Here is a 20161-nt window from a genome sequence, read left to right as displayed (position 1 = left end):
TCCGGGCGACAACTCACACAAATATACCTTGGTGACTTCAACCTCCACTGGAACGATCATAATGATGCGGTGGTAAAAGGTCTGAAGAATTTCCTTAACGCCCTTGACCTCACTCAAATCTGCAATAGTCCAACTCACAAGAAAGGCTCTATCCTCGACCTTATCATCTCCAAAGAAGCCTCTATCCAACTCGAATCTATCCAACCCTGTGACTGGTCAGACCATCATATTATCACATTCTTCATCAATGAAAAAGTTAAATTTAACCCTGTTCAATCCGCCAGGCCCAAAATTTGGAAAAGAGACATGAAAAAACTAAACTCAAACTCTCTGCCCCCCAACAGCTGCAACTCACTACTTCCTCCTACTGGCGTTAAAGACGTCCAATCCTTGACTGATCACTATCTTAATACTATGTCCTCAATAATTAATGAAGTCGCACCCCTGCAGCTAAAAAAAGCCTCCGCAAAAATCTCCAATCCCTGGTACGACGGGAGTCTCAATGACGACAGACGCGCCATGCGAATGGCAGAGCGCACCTGGAGATCAGCTCCCTCTGCACTGAACCTAAAAACCCTGAAGAAAAAGAGAAATGCCTACTTCAGGAAAATAAAACGCTCAAAATCAGTCTTCTTCAGCCGTCAGCTTGACATAGCCAAAAATCGTCCGAGAAAGCTGTTTGAGCTTATCCGAACGCAATCCAAAGAACACCCCCAACCTCTCAACACTATGGGTGAAGCTCCCTCCTGCGAAGACTTCGCCTCTTTCTTTATCCAAAAAACTGACAACATAAAGAATGATCTACTCATGGATGCAAGCCGCTACCCCAAACCCCACTGCATAGCACCAACTAAACCAAAAAACAATGCCACCTGGTCAACCTTTGTCACCTACACGGAAGAAGAAATTGGCAAACTGCTCAGCACTCTGAAACCTTCCAATCACCTCACGGACCCCCTTCCTGCTAACGCTGTCAAAGTCCTTACCCCGTCGCTCCTTCCACTCTGGACTAAAATCATTAACAGCTCACTTCAACAAGGGTCCATTCCCGACTCCCTCAAAATTGGACAAGTCACACCCTTACTAAAGAAACCTACAGCCGATCCCTCAGACCTCAACAACTACCGCCCCATCACCAACATTCCGACTCTTGCCAAACTGCTGGAAAAATGCGTACAAATACAATTGTCTAAACACATTACTCAGTTTGATCTTCTCAACTCTCATCAATCAGGCTTCAGAGCAAATCACAGTACTGAAACTGCTATGACTCACATAATCGATGACGCCCTCCAAATCCTAGATCATAACGATACCTGCCTCCTCATCCTCCTTGATCTCTCCTCCGCATTTGACACCGTCAAACATGAGAATTTACTCGAACTATTAAACACAAGAATGGGCCTATCTGGAACTGTGCTCAAATGGTTCACGTCCTTTCTGCATAACAGGTCGCAGAAATTCAAGAGCAACAACTTGATGTCCGCGCCAAGACCTGTATCGCTAGGCATACCACAAGGATCCTCCCTATCCCCAACTTTGTTCAACCTAGTTATGGAACCTCTCACCACCTTGCTACAAGAAGCCAATGTATACTTCCACATGTATGCTGATGACACCCAACTTTATCTCAAACTCCAATCACCCAATGACATCACGCTCTTGAACTCAACGATCAGCAGCACCCAATCCTGGCTGGCCGCTAATCACCTCAAACTTAATGCCCTCAAAACAGAGTTCCTTTTGATCTCACCTCCCGCGAAGATCACTACCGCACAAATGTGGCTTAAACACCTAACGGCACTCAATGTTCAACCCACCATCGTGGACTCAGCGAAATCCTTGGGCATAACACTCGACACCAATCTCAGCATGCAGGAACACATCAACAAAGCAACTAAGGGAGCAAATTACCAAATCAACACCCTTAGGAAACTTAAACCCTTCCTTCCAGCCAAAGACTTCCAAACTGCGGTACAATCACTTGTCATACCTCAAATAGAATACGGCAGCACCGCCCTCTGCGGTCTCCCCCTAGCTACTACGGCACCCATAAGAGCCTCTTTAAACGCCGCAGCGAGACTTATCACTGGATCAAAAAAACACTCACACATTTCCCCTGACTTCAAATCCCTGAACTGGCTGCCTTTTGAAGCCAGGATACACCTGAAAATCCCTTGTTTGACGCACAAGGCTATCCACCTTAGCTCACCTAGATACCTCGCTCAGAAGCTAACGATTTCTGGAGGATCCAGAAACACTAGAGGCACAAACAATCTTTTGCTAAAGCCTAAAAGATTCCGCAAAGAAAAAACATACAAACGCTCTTTCTCAGGAATGGCCCCCAGGATTTGGAACTCACTCCCCCCTGAAATCCGACTCATCCCATCTACCATACTTTTCAAGAAAGAAGTAAAAGCGATCCTCATGGCTAAATGCACATGAACCACTACTGGGGATCAACTTCAAAGACTCAGTGCTCATCTGTACTACTTGTTCGAACCCTTTGCTTTTTTGTTTGACTTTGAAACTGACTACTTGATTGTTTATGATATCATTTCACTGTACTTTTAACACTATAGATGTATCTGTGTATATTTGCTCTTCTCCTATGTAAAGCGCTCTGATATCTGCAAAGATCTTGTTCGCGCTATATAAAACTTTCAAAATAAATAAATAAATAAATAAATAAACATTGAGCAAAAAGAAATATATATACAAGCAACAGAAGAGATACAACATGGTTTGCAACATGAAATAAAACAATGCTTATCATTTAAACCTATTTCAATGTACATCAGTGGTCAAGCTGGAACAGGAAAAGGTTTCTTGATTAAAGTTTTGACTAGTCATCTAAACAAAACTACATAATCACATTTATCTTGTGTTGTAACAGCTCCAACTGGATTAGCAGCAGATAACATTAAAGGAATTACTTTACATCGATTACTCATGCTACCAGTTGAACATTAAAATAAATTGGAATATCACTGGATATCTGGGGAAGCTTGTTATGAAGTCTCAAGAGTACTGAAGGAAACAAAACTTCTAATCATTGATGAGGTGAGCAGCGCGGACTCAAACTTAATGCTTGCCTTTGTTCATTTAAGAATACAAACACAAGGAGATGATGGACGGAGCGCTGAAACTTTCCAGACACTGACCCCGTCACAGATCTGGGTTGAATCCATCATCATTCTTTAGCTCACTTCGCCACCTCAGTTCAGACACAGCTATATGCAAATCATTCCTGACCCTGTGCCTCATGGGAACATGCCTAACCGAACTGCCAAGCCATGTCTTCCCTGTACCAGAAACAAGCATCCTGGGAGCGGTTTTGGGGATCAGCCCTCATCAGCCAGGCTAGCTTGAATCCATTTAAGAATGCAAAAGATTTTAAAAACAGATTATGATGTTTTATTTGGAGAAAAACATGTAATTGTATTCAGCAATCTACTACAACTTACTCCAGTAAATGGGAAACACTGATTCTAAAACATGAAGAGTCAAAGGACATCTTTGGAAAGTATTGGAAATGTGAACATATGGGCTCATTTTGATCATAAAGTAATTATCTGGTATATTCAACAAGTAAATGATGAACATTATGGAAATATTCTTCAAGATGTAAGAATTGGTGTATTGACAAAACATGGTAAAGAAGCTTTAGAAAGTCGACTACTGAGGACCTTGTTTACAACTGAAAACACAGCGGCTGAAGTAATATACAAAAAGCTTGGAGAAAAGTTTATAGCTTGCAAGAGTGTTCTACATTTAATCAAGAGGTTTTAATACTGGAGTAACAAAAAATAGTGAAAATTGAAGCTATCGTTGAAATTGACTATCCAGGAGTGACTATTCTTCTCACCGAGAAACTACAGTCAAAACTGAATTAGTTGGAAAAGTCTATCTAAGACGGCAGGCTTAGAAAAGACTTTACATGTATGTATAAACTGTTGGGTAATATCACGGTGTAATTTGAATGTAGAAGAAGGTTTAGTAAATTGAGCAATGGGAAAAGTTGTGGAATTTGTAATTTTTCAGAACAGGGATGAAGTAGAATTTTTGAAGATAACATTTTCTCAGATTAAAGAGGTAAGACAGATTGGGCATGGTGTTGTATATTTTTTGCTAGCATGAAGCAGTTTCCTTTTTCTTTAACATTTGCAGTAACTATTCATAAATCTCAAGCTTTAAGCATAGGCAGTGCTTTTTGGTAATACAGTGTTCAAAGAGGGACTGGCATACGAAGCATTGTCTCGAGTAAGAACATTATTTGGTTTGAATTTGATTGATTTTGATGATAAAAAGGTTAGTGCAGATGCAAATTGTGCACGAGAGTACAATCGTTTGAGTAGACTTTATACTCCTCATTTAGCTTAATATCCGATATTTGACAAACATGTAGTCAGTCCAAAACAGAAATATGTGAACCATTAAAATGTGGTTCAAAAAACAGAAAACCATTCAAGAGAGCCATGAAGATGTAAAGAAAATGAAAATGGAAACTGTGGATGAGATTGTAGGATACCAGTTGGAAAACAGTTCAGGTATCAACTGCTATGCTAATGTAATTGTAAATGTTGTGTTTTATCAAGAGGAGATGCATTGTGAAATTATAGGAAATCATGAAAAAAGATTTTGTTCTTCATTACATCATGTATTTAACCAATTGGTAACTGACAGAAGAAAAATCCATACTGCTTCTGGCGTTCAACATCTTTTGGATATATGTACTGGTTCTTTGACATTCACTCTTAATGTCCAACAAGATGCACAATAATTTCTTATGTTTATGCTTGGAGTATTAGAACATGAAGGAATACAAATTCAAAACGTATTTGGACTAAGTTACAGATGGGATCATGAATGTGAAGAGTGTTCATTTACTTCAAGTACTGATATAGTCACAGAACGAATGCTTTTTTGGGCCTATTGGGAAGATGCGAACAGAAAGTGGACAGGATTGAAACAATCAGTATTTATAGTTAGTGTTTAGGTTATTATTTGTGCAACTTGATATTGGATTTGGAAAATTGTTTTTAAAAGCAATAGTTTATATATTTGTTGTCTATATTGTACCAGATATAAATGAGAGTATATATTTAGGAATTGATTTTCTGAGTAATAAAAGACTTAGGGGCCTATTATGATCACGGACGGACTTGAGTCTGTCCGCGATCACTGAGTAGGAGGGAACCTCTGCGTGGCCTGCGGAGTAACCTTCTAAGCAATTAGGATGTGACCGCCACCATGGCGGTCACATCCTCTATTTTTAACATTGTGGCGGGTGCGGCTTCAAGCTGCAATGTTTTACAATCTTGTTTACCGTCACCTTGTCCCCACCTGTGATTCCACCCGGGTTGGAGAAGAGATCTTTGCGACCTATAGCTTCAAATGCGACCTTCATATATTTTAGCCATGGGATGTTCATTCCCCTATCCCTGCCTAAACAATCCTTAAATATTTATCTGGTTAATTCTGCTTCGGGATTGATCCAAACTTTTAACCAGGCTAGCAGGGGTCTGACCTGGACCTTATCCTCTATATGGAGAGCCGCACCCAGTTCTTCATGAACAATGTGGGCGGGAACACACTGTGGCACCTTAAGCAATCTTCTCATGAATTTGTTTTCCTCCACCTGTAGCTTCTCTACCCCCACGAACCCCCAGAGTTCCGCCCCGTATGCCGCTTTGGCGTGACAAATTGAGTTATATAAGCTCATCATTTGTTCTGGGGACCAGCGTCCGAGCCTCCTACCAAAATTCATGATTGCCCCTGTACTGGATGCTCGCTTATTGCTTCGTTCTTCCATTAGAGCTTTAAAATGTAGGTGCCCATCAACTAAAATGCCCAAGTACGAGAAGGTCTGTACCTTCTCTAGTTTGTGGGCGCCTATTCTATAGTTACAGCTTTTCCTTGATTTGCTCCCTATTTCCTGTACATACGACTTGGACAAGTTGGCAGATAAATCTAGGTTATTCATAAAATTCACGAAGCCGTTGATCAGTCTCTGTAGGCCCAGTGGAGGTTGTGCCAACAAAACCGCATCGTCTGCATAAAGCAGAACCAGAATTGGTCTGATTCCTACTCTCAGTGAGTCCACATTTAAACATAATAGGGCTTGTTCTAGACCATTTATATATAAGGAGGACAAAAAAGGGGCCAGGATGCATCCCTGTCGTACACCACTGGTGCAAATAAAGGACTCCGTACATCCCCCCTCTGTATTGTACCTCACCTTAGCAGTGGTGTTCCAGTGCAGGGCTTTCATGATCTTTATGAGTTCTTGATCTGCCCCTAGTTTTCTCATTAGAGCCCACAACTTCTCCCTGTTAACGCAGTCGAACACTGCAGTAAGTTTCATAAAGGCAAGATAGACCGCCTCAGTGCTAGAGATGGTATATTTTGCCACCAATAGGTATAAATTTAGACATTGGTCTGTGGTAGATCTACTTGCCCTGAACCCATATTGGACATCAGTAATGACATGCTGGTCCTCCGTCCAATCTATCAGGTGATTAAGAACAACACATCCTAGGACTTTAGCAGTGACATCTATTAATGAGATTGGCCGGTAGCAATGGGGACTATCCCTATTCCCCTTTTTGAAAATAGGCACCATCATGGCCGTTGACCACGACCGGGGGAGTCCTGTTGATATGGCGGCGTTTCTTATTCTTGTTAAAATTGGTGCCCACAAATACACCTTACTTAAGAAAAGGTCCGGGGGGATCCCATCTGGGCCTGGTGCTTTGTCTCTGGTAAGACCACTAATTCCAACTGTAATCTCTTCTATGGTAAATTCAACTTTAGCATTCCACGCCTCCCTCCCTTCACTGCTGTGCAGCCGCAATGCATCGTGCAACTGCTCGCTGTTCCCCCGATTATACAACCCTTTGTAGTGCTCCACCCACTGTTCTGGCAGGACATTGGAAGCTATCTGAGTACTAGATACATCTTGAAAGCAAGGATTATTAATTATTTTCCAGAAAGTGGTCATATCTTTCTTTTCAGAGGCTTCTCTTAAGTTCTCCCAAGTTTGAGTTCGGAGAGCACACTTCCTTTGCTTGACTGCCTGCTTGTAATTTATTCTACACTGCATGATCCTGTATTTGTCCCTTGGGGCAAGTCTTAGGGCACCTCTAAGCTTTTTCTGTGCAAGGGAACATGCCTTATCAAACAATGTAGGGTCATTTTTGGGCTTGCCCTGTCCTGGGGTTTTTAGGAGGTCATCAATAAGCCGGCCTAGTCCTTCAAATGCATCCACCAGATTTGTTTCTTCCACTGCTAGATCTAAACAACCCTCCAAAAGATGTTTACCCTCTACTACTAGTGATCTATAAAAGTCATCACTATTAATACGCATCCATTTTAAACGCCTGCCCTGGTCAGTGACCTTCTCTAAGTTTGCCTCACTCCCCTCTTTCTTAGTTTTAGTTGGGTTTGGGTTTGCTAAAGACAGTGTTAAGGGGTGGTGGTCGCTAAACCCACTAGTTTCAATAGCAAAACCCCATAGTCTTGTCTTCAGCTGTTGGGACACTATGATAAAATCAATAAACAATCTACAACCTTTTCCTTTGAAAGTCGGGGTTATCAATTTGTTTAAATTGACCTCCAATAAATCCATTGTATGTTCTAAATCCAGGGTTTTCATCACTAAAAATGTTATGTAATTCTAAAATTATGTTGTGTTCTTATAAGTATATTATTTTAATTTCTGTAATGCATTAGATTATATAACATTATTTTTCTTCTCCTTTAAAGTAGGTAATGTAGGTAATGGTGAAATTTGAAAAGAGTTTTAATTCGCTTTACGGCGATACTATTCAAAAATAGTTCCACAGAGTTATGTATCTAAATTACTGAAAAAGATAAGAATACATAACATAACATGTAAGTTAACATTCGTGTATGTATTTTTAATTTCTTATAAAAATAATGTTGAATCTTTGCACTATTTAAAAACTTTCAGATATCATCAGAAGGTTAGTATCCCTGCACTCATGCAATCAACCAGGTACTACACATGCACTCATCCAATAATTGAGATACTATTTTTACACTCATGCAATCACCCAGGCACTTCTGTTGCACTCATTCATTCCCACTAACACTATCTATGTAATCATCCATACACTGAGACACTACTCATGCACTGCGTCATTCAGCTAGGCACTACTTCTGTACTTCTGCAATCAGGCAGACACTACCCATACACTTGTGCTATCATTTAGACACTACTGTTGCACAAATCCATTTCCTCAAACAGTACCTATGCACTCATCCATGCACTCAGGCTCTACCCATGAACTGCTCCATGCGCCCAAGCACTATCCATGCATCTGTGCATTCATGCAATCACTCAGGCACTACTGCTGCACTCATGCCTTCCCCTCAAACAGTACATATGCAGTCATCCATATACTCAGACAGTACCCATGCACTGCTCCATGCACCTAGGCACTACCCATGAAGTTATGCAATCTCTCAGGTACTACTACTGCACTCATGCATTCCCTCAAACACTGCATATGTACTTATCCATACACTCACACTACCCATGTACTGCTCCAATTATCTAGGTAGTACCTCTGTAGTCCTGCAATTAGGCAGACATTACCCATGCACTCATGCTATCATTTACACACTACTGTTGCACTCATGCACTCCTTTATACACTGCACATGCACTCATCCATGCACCCAAGCACTATCTATACACTACTCCAATCTCTGACGCACTACATCTACACTCATCCAATGAGCCAGGGACTATTTTTACATTCTAACAATCACTTAGACAGTACTGTTGCACTGATACATTTCCTCAAACATGACTTATGCACTCATCCATGCACTCATGATCTTCTAATGCACTGATGCATGTACCCAGGCATTACCTATGCTGTCATGCAATCATTCAAACACTACTGCTGCACTCATCTATTCCTTCAAACACTACCAATACACTCAGCCATATACCCAGGCACTACCCCAAACATGCAGGCACTACCCCTGCACTCATGCAATTAGCCAGCTACTACTCATGAACTCCTCCAATCACTCAAGCAGTTCTATTGCACTCATCTATTCCCTCAAACACTACCCATATATTTACTGAAGCAGTCTGAGCAGACACTCACCCCCAGTCAGAGATCTGGGTTGAATCCATCATCCTTCTTTACTTCACTATGCCACCCCAGTTCAGACATAGGTATATGCAAATCAGTCTTGACCCTGTGCCTCATGGGGACAGTCCAGCCCGAACTGCCAAGCCATGTCATCCCTGGACTGGAAACAAGCATCCGGGGACCATTTTCTGGGTAACACCCGTCATCAGACAGGCTAGTTTGAATCCAGTGGCAAGGTGACCAAGGGACCCACGTCTGGGCCTACCCTGCCAAATTAGGGCGAACAAAGCAAACACAAGGAGATGATGGACGGAGCGCTGAAACTTTTTAGACACCCACCCCCAGTCACAGAACTGAGTTGAATCCATCATCATTCTTTAGCTCACTTTGCCACCCAGGTCAGACATAGCTATATGCAAATCAGTCTTGACCCAGGCACTACCCATGCACTCATATATGCACTCAGGCACTACCCATGTACTTATTAATACACTCGGGCACTACCCATGCACTCATCCATGCACTCAGGCACTACCCCTGCACTCATGCAATCACTCAGACAGAACGCCTTCAATCACTCAGGCACTACCCACGCACTTCTCCAATCATCAATGCATTACTCCTGCACTGATGCAATCACCCAGGTTTTACCCTTGCACTCCTCATATTATTCAGGCACTACCCATGTACTTAATAATGCACTCAGGCACTACCCATGCACTCATGCAATCAGTCAGACAGAACGCCTTCAATCACCTAGGCACTGGACATGCACTGCTCCAATCACCCAGGCACTACCCATGCACTCATACAATTACTCAGGCACTACCTATGCACTCATCCATGCACTTAGGCACTATACCTGCACTCATGCAATCACCCAAGCACTACCCATGCAGTCCTCCAATTTTGCTGGCACTACCCCTGCACTCTTGCAATAATCCAGGTATTACCCATGCATTCCTCCAATCACCCAGGCACTACCCATGCATTCATGCAATCACTGAGGCACTACTGATGCACTCATCCATGCACTCAAGCACTACCCCTGTACTCATGCAATCACTTGGGTAGTACAGATGCACTACTCCAATCACCCAACAACTACCCATGTACTCATACAATCACCCAGGCACTACCCATGCACTCTTCAATCACCCAGGCACTACCCATGCACTCATGCAATCACTCAGGTACTACCCATGCAATTATTCATGCACTCAGGCACTACATATGCACACATTCATGCACTTGGGCACTACCCCTGCACTCATTCAATCACTTGGACAGTACGCATGCACTTCTCCAATCACCCAGGCACGGCCCATGCACTTATACAATCGCCCAGGCACTACGCATGCACTCATCCAATAATGCAGGCACTACTCCTGCACTCATGCAAGCTCCCAGGCACTACCCATGCACTCCTCAATTCACCCAAGCACTACTAATGCAATCACTCGGGCACTACCCATGCACTCCTCCAATCACCCAGGCAATACATATGAACCCCTCCAATCACCCCAGGCACTACCCATGAACTCCTTAAATCACCCAGGTGCTGCTGGTTTACTCAGTTATTTACCCAGGCACTAATCATACACTCATCTATGTACCCAGGCACTAATATTGCACTCATCCATTCAACCAGGAATTATGCATGCACTCCTCCATTTACTGACACACTACCCCTGCACTCTTGCAATCACCCAAGCACTAGCCATGCAGTCATTCAATACCTCAGCACTACTGTTGCACTCATCTATTCACACAGGCCGTACTCATGCACTCTCCTATGCACTAAGGCACTACCCATGGAGTCAACCATTCCACCAAACCCCATCCGTGCACTCTTCTATGCACTCAGGTACTACTCGTGCACTGTTACAATCATCCACTACTCCTGCACTCATGCAAACAGCCAGCCACTACCCATGCACTCATCCATTTACTCAGGCACTATGCATACACTCCTTCAATCACATAGGCACTACCCATGCACTCCTCCATATATTCAGGCACTACCCTTGCACCACTCATGCAATCACTCAGGCACTACACATGTACCCATCCATGCTCATAATCACTACCCATGCACTGATGCAATTGCTTGGGATGTATATGTGCACTCCTCCAGTCACCCAGGTACTACCCATGCATGCATACAATCCCCCAGGCGCTACCCATGCATGCAACCAATAACCAAGGCACTTCCCCTGCACTCCTGCAATCACCCAGGTACTACCCATTTACTCCTTCAATTACTCAGGCAGTACCCATGCACTACTCCAATCACCCATGCATTACCCCTGCATTCAGGCAAACACCCAGGCACTACCCATGCTCTCCTCCAATCACTCAGGCACTACTCATGCACACATGCAATTAACCAGGCACTACCCATGCATTCCTCCAATCACCAAGGCACTACCTGTTATGCTCCTCTGGCTCCTCAGGATCGATGTGATGCTATAAGGGTTCTGCTTCCAGATCGTTCCGAACTCAATCTGAGTTACACTGAGTTCAGTTCGGATCGGGCAGGGGACAAAGACGGGAAGGGACAGCAGGGACAAAGGATCTGTAAAAGACAAGCAGACAGATTAGCACACACCTCTCAGTCCCCCAACAGCTACTCTCTATAGATCTCGCTAAAAGAAGGGTACCTTATCTGCAGATCCTCTGCCAAACTAAACAGCCACCAAAACTGGATCACTTCCAGTGATTGAAGCTATACCCTGCACAGCATACTCCCTGATTACATCATCAGTGTAGGCAAAAATGTTCCCTTCTTTATCCTATCTTGTAAATACAAGTTCAGCGCAATAGTTTTCTCCTTAGTCACTATCCAGTGAACTTAATTCCCACTGTTTAAGTTCTCCTTAAGCACTGCCAGAGTATTTAGTTATCCACGGTGGAACAAACGTCTGTTATATAACCGAATATTGGTGCCCCTCCTCTGTGAGGATCAACACGCATTCCATGAGACAGAAGGACTAGACAAAACCTAATCCAGAAGCGCTCCTCCTCTCCGGGGAGATCAACACGCTTCCTCTATGGCCGTTCTCTATGTGTGTGCACTCATTAACAATCCTTAATGCTCCCGGACCCTCCGTTGAATGCCCGAAGCAGTCCCATACAATTCCGCTGTTATCGCGGTGTTAACTGCTCCCGGACCCTCCGTTGAATGCACAAAGCAGTCCAATACAATTCCGCTGTTAGCGGGGTGAATTTCCGCGTCTCGAGAGAAAGAGCAGACGCTCTTCTCTCTTACCTGTTGCCGCCTTCCTTCACCCTCGCTGACTCTGGACTTGAGCGGATCCTCGCTCTCCTGAGCAGAGTTGAACGGACTGCAGGTTTCTCTAAGTCGGCGTCTTCCTCGCGGACCGCCGAGATCTCAAGGTCACAAAATTACGCACGCTCATACATGCGCGCGTTTTACCTAAATAATCTCCTCCTTGTCCCGAGCCTTCTGGGACTTTAGTCTCTTGTCCTTCCGGCAGTAATTTACATGCTAGGCAGGCGCATCAGCTAGATCCCAACACTACCCCTATCTTACAAGCACTACCCATGCACTCATGCAATCACTAAGGCCCTACCCATGCAGTCATCATGTACTCAGGCACTACCCCTGCACTCATGCAAATACTCAGGCAGTACACAAGCACTCCGCCAATCACCCAGGCACTACCCATACACTCCTGTAATAACACAGGCACTACCCCAATCACCCAGGCACTACCCATGCACTCATCCATGCACTGAGGCACTATGTATGCACTCCTTCAATCACCCAGGCACTACCTCTGCACTCAGGGAATCACTCAGACACTAACCATGCACTCCTTCAATAACCCGGGTACTAACCATGCATTCCTTTATTCACCCAGGCACTACCCATGCACACCTCCAAACACACAGGCACTACCCATACACTCATATAATAACCCAGACACGACCCATGCAACTCTCTAATCACCCAGGCAAAACCCCTGCACTCATTCCATCACCCAGGTACTACCTATGCAATCCTCCAGTCACTTAAGCAGTTCTATTACACTCATGAAATCACTCAAGAACTACTCTTACACTCATCCATTCCCCCAAGCAGTACCCAAGCAATCATCCATGTACCCAGCCACTTACCATGCACTCCTCCAAACACCTTTGCACTACCAATGCACTCATCCATTCACCCAGGTACTACTCCTGAACTCATGCAATCACCCAGGCACTATCCATGCACTCGTTTATTCACTCAGGTACTACTCCTGCACTCAGGTTCTCATTCAGGTAATCAATCAATCAATCATGACACTTGTATAGCACGCTACTCTCCCGGAAGGGTCTTAAGGCGCTGGGGGGAGGGGTATGTTACTGCTCGAAAAGCTAGGTCTTGAGTTGCTTCCTGAAGGAGAGATGGTCCTGGGTTAACCGGAGGTGGATGGGGAGGGAGTTCCATGTATTAGCTGCCAGGTAGGAGAAGGATCTTCTGCCGGCGGATGCGTGGAACGGCAGCGAGGGCGAGGCTGCTCGACCGTAGCTGGCGGGTGGGCGTGTAGAAGGTCAGGCGGTTGTTGAGGTACTTGGGGCCCAGGTCGTGGAGAGCCTTGTGTGCATGGGTGAGGAGTCTGAACGTGATCCTCTTGCTGACGGGGAGCCAGTGCAGGTCTCTCAGGTGGCCGGAGATGTGGTTGTGTCGGGGGATGTCCAGGACGAGTCGTGCGGAAGCATTCTGAAGTTTGGCTGTGGTTCCGGCGTAGAGGGTGTTTCCGTAGTCCAGTCAGCTGGTGACGAGCGCCTGGGTGACCGTCTTCCTGGTTTCGGTGGGGATCCATCAGAAGATCTTTCGGAGCATGCGCAGGGTGTTGAAGCACGATGATGAGACGACGTTGACTTGTCAGGTCATCGAGAGGGAAGAGTTGAGGATGAAGCACAGGTTACGTGCGTGGTCCGTTGGCTTGGGAGTGGTGCTCAGGGCAGGGGGCCACCAGGAGTCATCCCAGGCGGAGGGAGATGATCCTAGGATGAGAACTTCCGTCTTGTCTGAGTTCAGTTTCAGGCGGCTGTTGTTCATCCACTTGGCGACGCCTTTCATCCCTTTGTGTAGGCTGGCTCTGGCGGTGGCTGGGTCTGTGGTGAGGGAGAGTATCAGCTGTGCGTCGTCGGCGTAGGATATGATGTTGAGGTTGTGTTTGCATGCAATGGCTTCGAGGGGGCTCATGTAGACGTTGAAGAGGGTGGTGTTGAGTGATGATCCCTGTGGTACACCGCAGATGACTTCGGTAGTCTTGGATCTGAACGTGGGGAGGTGGACTCTCTGGGTTCTTCCGGCGAGGAACGAGATGAACGAGATGATCCACTCCAGTGCCTTCTCCTGGATTCCAGTGTTGCTGAGGTGTTGCACTAGGGTGCGGTGGCAGACAGTGTTGAATGCTGCGGAGAGGTCCAGGAGGATGAGGGCCGCTGTTTCCCCGTTGTCGAGCAGGGATCTACCCATACAATCTTTCAATCACCCAGGCACAACCCATGCAATACTCCATGTATCCAGCTACTACTCAGGCACTCTTCCAATCAGTCAGACACTATCCATGCACTCCTCCAATCACCCAGGTCCTATTCCTGCACACATGTAATCACCCAGGCACTGCCCTTGCACTAATCCAATAATACAGGCACTACCCCTGCACTTATGCAATCACCCACACACTACCCATGCACTCCTTTGATCATTCAGTCACCCGTGTGCTTCTCCAATCATCCATGCATTACTTCTGCATAATTACAAACACCCAGGCACTACACATGCACTCTTCCAATCACCCAGGCACTACTCATGCACTCATGCATTCAAAGAGGCACTACCCATGCACCCCTCCAATCACCCAGGTACTACCCAAGCACTCCTTAAATCACTTAGGAACTACTGTTGCACTCATTTATTCACACATGCACTACTCATGCATTCATCTATGCACTCCTACACTACTTATGCACTCATCCATTTCCTCAAAAACTATCTATGCACTCATCTATGAACTCAGGTAGTGCTCATGCACTGCTACATTCAGCCACTACCCCTGCACTCATGCAATCAGCCAGTCACTACCCATGCACTCATGAAATCACAAATAAACTACCCAAACACTTATGCCATTACGCAGGCACTACCCATGCACTCATCCATGTATTCAGGCACTACACCTACCCTCATGCAATCACTTGGGCAGTACACACACACTCCTCCAATCACCAAGGCAGTAACCATGCACTCATGTAATCACCCAGGTGTTACCCATGCATTCATACATTCACTCAGGCATTACCCCTGCACTCATGCAAACACCCAAGTACTACCCTTGCACTCCTCATATTACCCATGCACTACCCATGCACTTATTCATGTACTCAGGCACTACTGGAGAGCTTCGGGAAGGTGGATAATGAGTTAAAAGGGCTGGTGAGTCCTTCAAGAAGCAACAGTGGGGAGGATTTATCACCTACTCCCCCAGTCACAGGGGCTTTGGACAATTCCTTGGACAATTCTTTGGGTAATTCTGATCAGTCAGTTTTGTAAATGCTACAGGCCTTAGGCCATGAGTTTAAAAGTGGGTTCTTAGCCTCACAAAAAAATCAGCAAGAAATAAAACACTAGCATGAGAAGCTGGAAGAAAAATTTGACGCACTGGCAGCTAGAACCACTGAATTAGAGTCTACTGTTTCAGATCTTAAATCACTTGCGGTACAGCCTTCTAGGAAATTTGAAGCTCTCACACAGTCCGAACAGGGGTACCAAGAGAAATTGGAGTCGCTTGAAAATGCGCAAAGGAGAAACAATTTGCGCCTCCTGAAATTCCCTGAAGGTGCAGAAGGGGGTAATATAAAAGAGTTTGTGGTCAAGTTGATAAAACAAGCAACGCAGCTCGAACTCTCAGAAGAGGAATTAATGGGGGATATTCAATGTGTCCATAGGGATCCATTCAGACAAACCCTAATAAGAGCAGGCCCAGGAAGATATTAGTTCATTTCCTAACGTACACTGTAAAAGACAAGATTCTCAATAGGGCTCTTAAAGCTAATTCATTATCAGCTGAAGGGATCACATTTCAAATCAGATCAGATGTGTCCTCTATTACAGCATCCAGGCAGTGGGAACTCGGCAAATTACTGGATCCCTTTAAACAACTAGGCGCCACCGCTGAATTAAAATTCCCTGCATCTTTAAAAGTGATGTATAAAAACAAAATGAGAGTTTTTAAAAGGGTAGATGACACAGAAGAGTATCTCCAATAGTTACACTTGACAGTAAAAGTGGTCTGGGGGAGTGTTAACCAGCCATCAAAATGTTTCAATGCTACTCATAACAACGGACTGCTTTAACTAGTTTGATTTTGACATTGTAATTAGTATACCCTCTTGGCTTTTCTTTCCACAATAGCTATATCTATCTATACGCCATCCGGACATCTGGGGATGGAGTCTTAATGGCCAGGGGTAGGCCAAGAGATAGGAGGGGGGTTCTCCAGGGGAGCACGCGTGGGACTAGGCTTGTACAGGGGGGGAGGGGGTGGAAAGGGCACTGGGTGGGGAGCATCAGGGGAATTTTTTTTTAAAAATGCCCAAATCACCAAATATGATACTTAATCGTTCACACCTAGTAATGATAAAATGTTACAGGATATGGTAGCCCCGTCGGCATATATCAAGTTTTTGTCATGGAATTTAAATGGACTAAGAGTTAAACATAGAAGAGAGAGGATATTCCAATATTTGAAGGATGCGCCTGAACAGGTTTTTATCTTACAAGAGACGCATTCCACGGATAAAGAGTTAAGAGATATATGTAGCAAAAAGAAATGAATCCAGCATGTAATAACATGCACCCAGCAGACCTCAAATAAAGGAGTCGCTATATTGATTAAATCCAATCCTGAAATAACCTTACTTGAGTCAAGAGCGGATAAAAAAGGGAGATGGGCGATAGCTAAGATAAAATATTATACACATAAATTCACAGTTGCAGGATATTATGGTCCGAATTTAGATGATACACTCCCTCTTAGAGAATTCTTGGTGGAACTACTTGATTTTGAGGATCCGTTAATCTTTGCAGGTGATTTTAACTTTGTTCTGGATTTAAAATTGGATAAGTCCTATAAACTTAAGGCTTCACATAATCCTAAAACTAGATCGCTACTATTAAATGCAATTAATCAGTTTGGCTGGAAGGATATATGGAGGAAGAACTAAGGTATGAAGAAAGAATTCACTTTTCATAACAAGAAGCTGCGTCATAAATCTAGATTAGATTTTTTTTAAATCTCACAACAACTCTGTCAGCTCGTCAAAGAGGTTAAGCATCTAGGAGCACATATCTCAGATCATTCGGCTGCCTCCTTAGTTCTTAAATTATCAGGTCCACAGAATGTAAGAAGATGGACCATAGATAGGAGTATTCTCTTGGATGAAGAAATAGTAGAGAAATTGCTTTTTGAATCAGATGAGTTTTTTAAAATCAATTTAGAGTCAGCTACGCTTCCAGTTGTTTGGGATTCATATAAAGCCTTCTTGAGAGGGTTACTATTAGCTTTTCAATCCTCTAAACATAAAGCATACAGGGCAAAGATCTCGCAGGTTGAGTCAAGAATTAAGACTTTAGAAGATGGTTTATTGGATTCAACTCCAGTGGCAGCAGCAAGAACGAAGGAAGAGTTGATAGCCTCTAAATTACAACTAGAGCAGATTTTAGACGAACGGCTCAGGCAACTTTGGCAGGCTAGCTCCCTGGCTCACTTTGAATATGGTGAAGCTAGCAGTAAGCTGCTGGCTTGGAAGGTGAAGAAAGATCAGAAGAGGAACACTATAAAGGGAGTTCAGGTGGGAAGCACGTCTGAGATTTCAGAAAATAGCATAGATATTGAGCAGGCTTTTTATAATCATTTTGACTCAGTATATAAGGAGGACTTAGTTCCTCATCAGGATATAATTCAGACGTGGCTTGATCAATATGCGGTCCGACGAATAGATGATCAGGAATCGGAGAATCTTAACAGAGGAATTAGTTTGATTGAGATAACTGCAGCAATAGATTCGGCTAAAAGAGGCAAAGCTCCAGGACCGGACGGTTTGCCTGTTGAGATTTATAAAGCTCTGGCTCCTGTAATCACTTCGGTTCTTCAGAAGCTTTTTACATTTATTTTTGAGGAAGGAGGTAAAATTCCTTCTTCTTGGAATGACACTACAGTTGTCCTTATTCTAAAACCACTGGAGGCCGCATCCCAGTGCGACTCATACGGACCCATCTCTCTGCTTAATTCAGATTATAAATTGTTGGCTATAATATTGGCAGAGAGACTGAATGGGGTAGCCGGTAGGTTGCTACACCTAGATCAAAAGGGATTTGTAAGAGGGCGTTCTTTACAAGATCTGACGCAAGCATTAGTGGGTGCAATTGATCTCCCTACTCTTTATAAAATTCCATTAGCGGTCATAACATTAGATGCCACTAAGGCATTTGACGGCGTTAATTGGGTTTTTATGGCCAAGGTTTTAGAAAGGTGTAATTTGGGCAGGAACTTCTGCAGATCTAGAGCTGCATTCTATCAGGCCCCTACTGCCAGAGTATTAATAAATGAAAATCTTTTGTTACCAATAAAAATTAATAGAGGCACAAGACAGGGATGCCCACTTTCACCTTTGCTTTTTGATCTATACATTGAATCACTAGCGGAAAGTATTAAAGTATTAGACAAGAAGAATGCATTTTACCATTTAAATATAAGAATTGGGGAAAAAAAAGTCTCTTTATATGCTGACGATATGATGCTATACACAGCAGATCCCATTAATGCTATCCCTCTTATTTACAGTCTAGCAGAGCAATTTGGACACATTTCTGGGTATCAAATTAACCAGGCCAAATCAGAATGCATGATTTGGAATGTCACAACTTTAACATCTATTCCAATTTTAAAACATGAAATAATATATCCAGGGGGCCAAATTTCGCAGGATATACACCAAATACCCCCCCAAAATGTCATGAAAATAGAGAGGGAAAGAGGGGAGTCGTTAAAAGGATGGTCAATCCTTCCTCTGACCCTAATTGGAAGAGTTAACGATATCAAAATCATGTTGTTACCTAAATTAATTTTCATATTCCAGAATATCCCACTTGCTTTTAAGGAAGCCCGGCCTAATAAGATCCAAGCTAAATGGAATTCATTTATCTGGGCTTCAAAGGGCATAAGAATAGCATGGAAGAAGCTTCGTAGAAAGAAATCTAAAGGTGGACTGTGTGCCTCTGATCTGAAGCTGTATGCCTGGACTTTGGTAATTAAGGCGGGAATAAAGCTATTTGATTCTCCAGCCAGCACTGAAACAGACTTTATGTTCCAGGTTATGCTTTCTGAGCTCCAGAGAGGCGCTCATGGCTTTTTGTTTAAGTTTGGTGATTCGCGTTTTTTTAAGAAGGTTCGTTTAAAGATTCTTAGGGATATGGCATATGTTTGGGCCAGAGTAAGAAGGTCGCTGAATGTCCCATACTATTCAGCGAGAGCTCCAATTTGGGATTCACCAGGTTCACCAGGATGGACCAAAGACTCACTGGCAATGCCCCTCCGGGCAGCAGAGGTGAAAGCTTGGGGTCAGTTAATGCCGGACTGGGTTCTCTTAACACCTTGGCTGCTAGGGGGTTTTCCCGTCCCGTGCTGACATTCTATGAATCCCATTATTCATGACAAGGTCAACTCATCATAAGTACAGGGCAGGTAAAACCCATGGCAAGTTGACCTTGTCATGAGCATGGAAGGGGTTAAATTGGGGGGAGATGTCTATTCTTACAGACTACAATTTGTCCAAGTTCAAATATTTACAAATAAAAAGCTGGGCCCAGTCTATGGTTGGCAAAATTGGCGCTAATTCGGCTTTGGAGAAACTGTTATTAAAGAAAGCAAGGAGAATAAAAACATGGCTGCTCTCCTGGACAATGCTAGAAGCAGAGGATGGTGATTTCTGTCTCCCTGTACAACG

Source organism: Lissotriton vulgaris, chromosome 4_1 (genome assembly GCF_964263255.1).
Source record: "Lissotriton vulgaris chromosome 4_1, aLisVul1.2, whole genome shotgun sequence".
Taxonomy (NCBI): Eukaryota; Metazoa; Chordata; class Amphibia; order Caudata; family Salamandridae; genus Lissotriton; species Lissotriton vulgaris.
The sequence above is the reverse complement of the archived record's forward strand: the minus strand, read 5'-3'. Positions refer to the sequence as shown.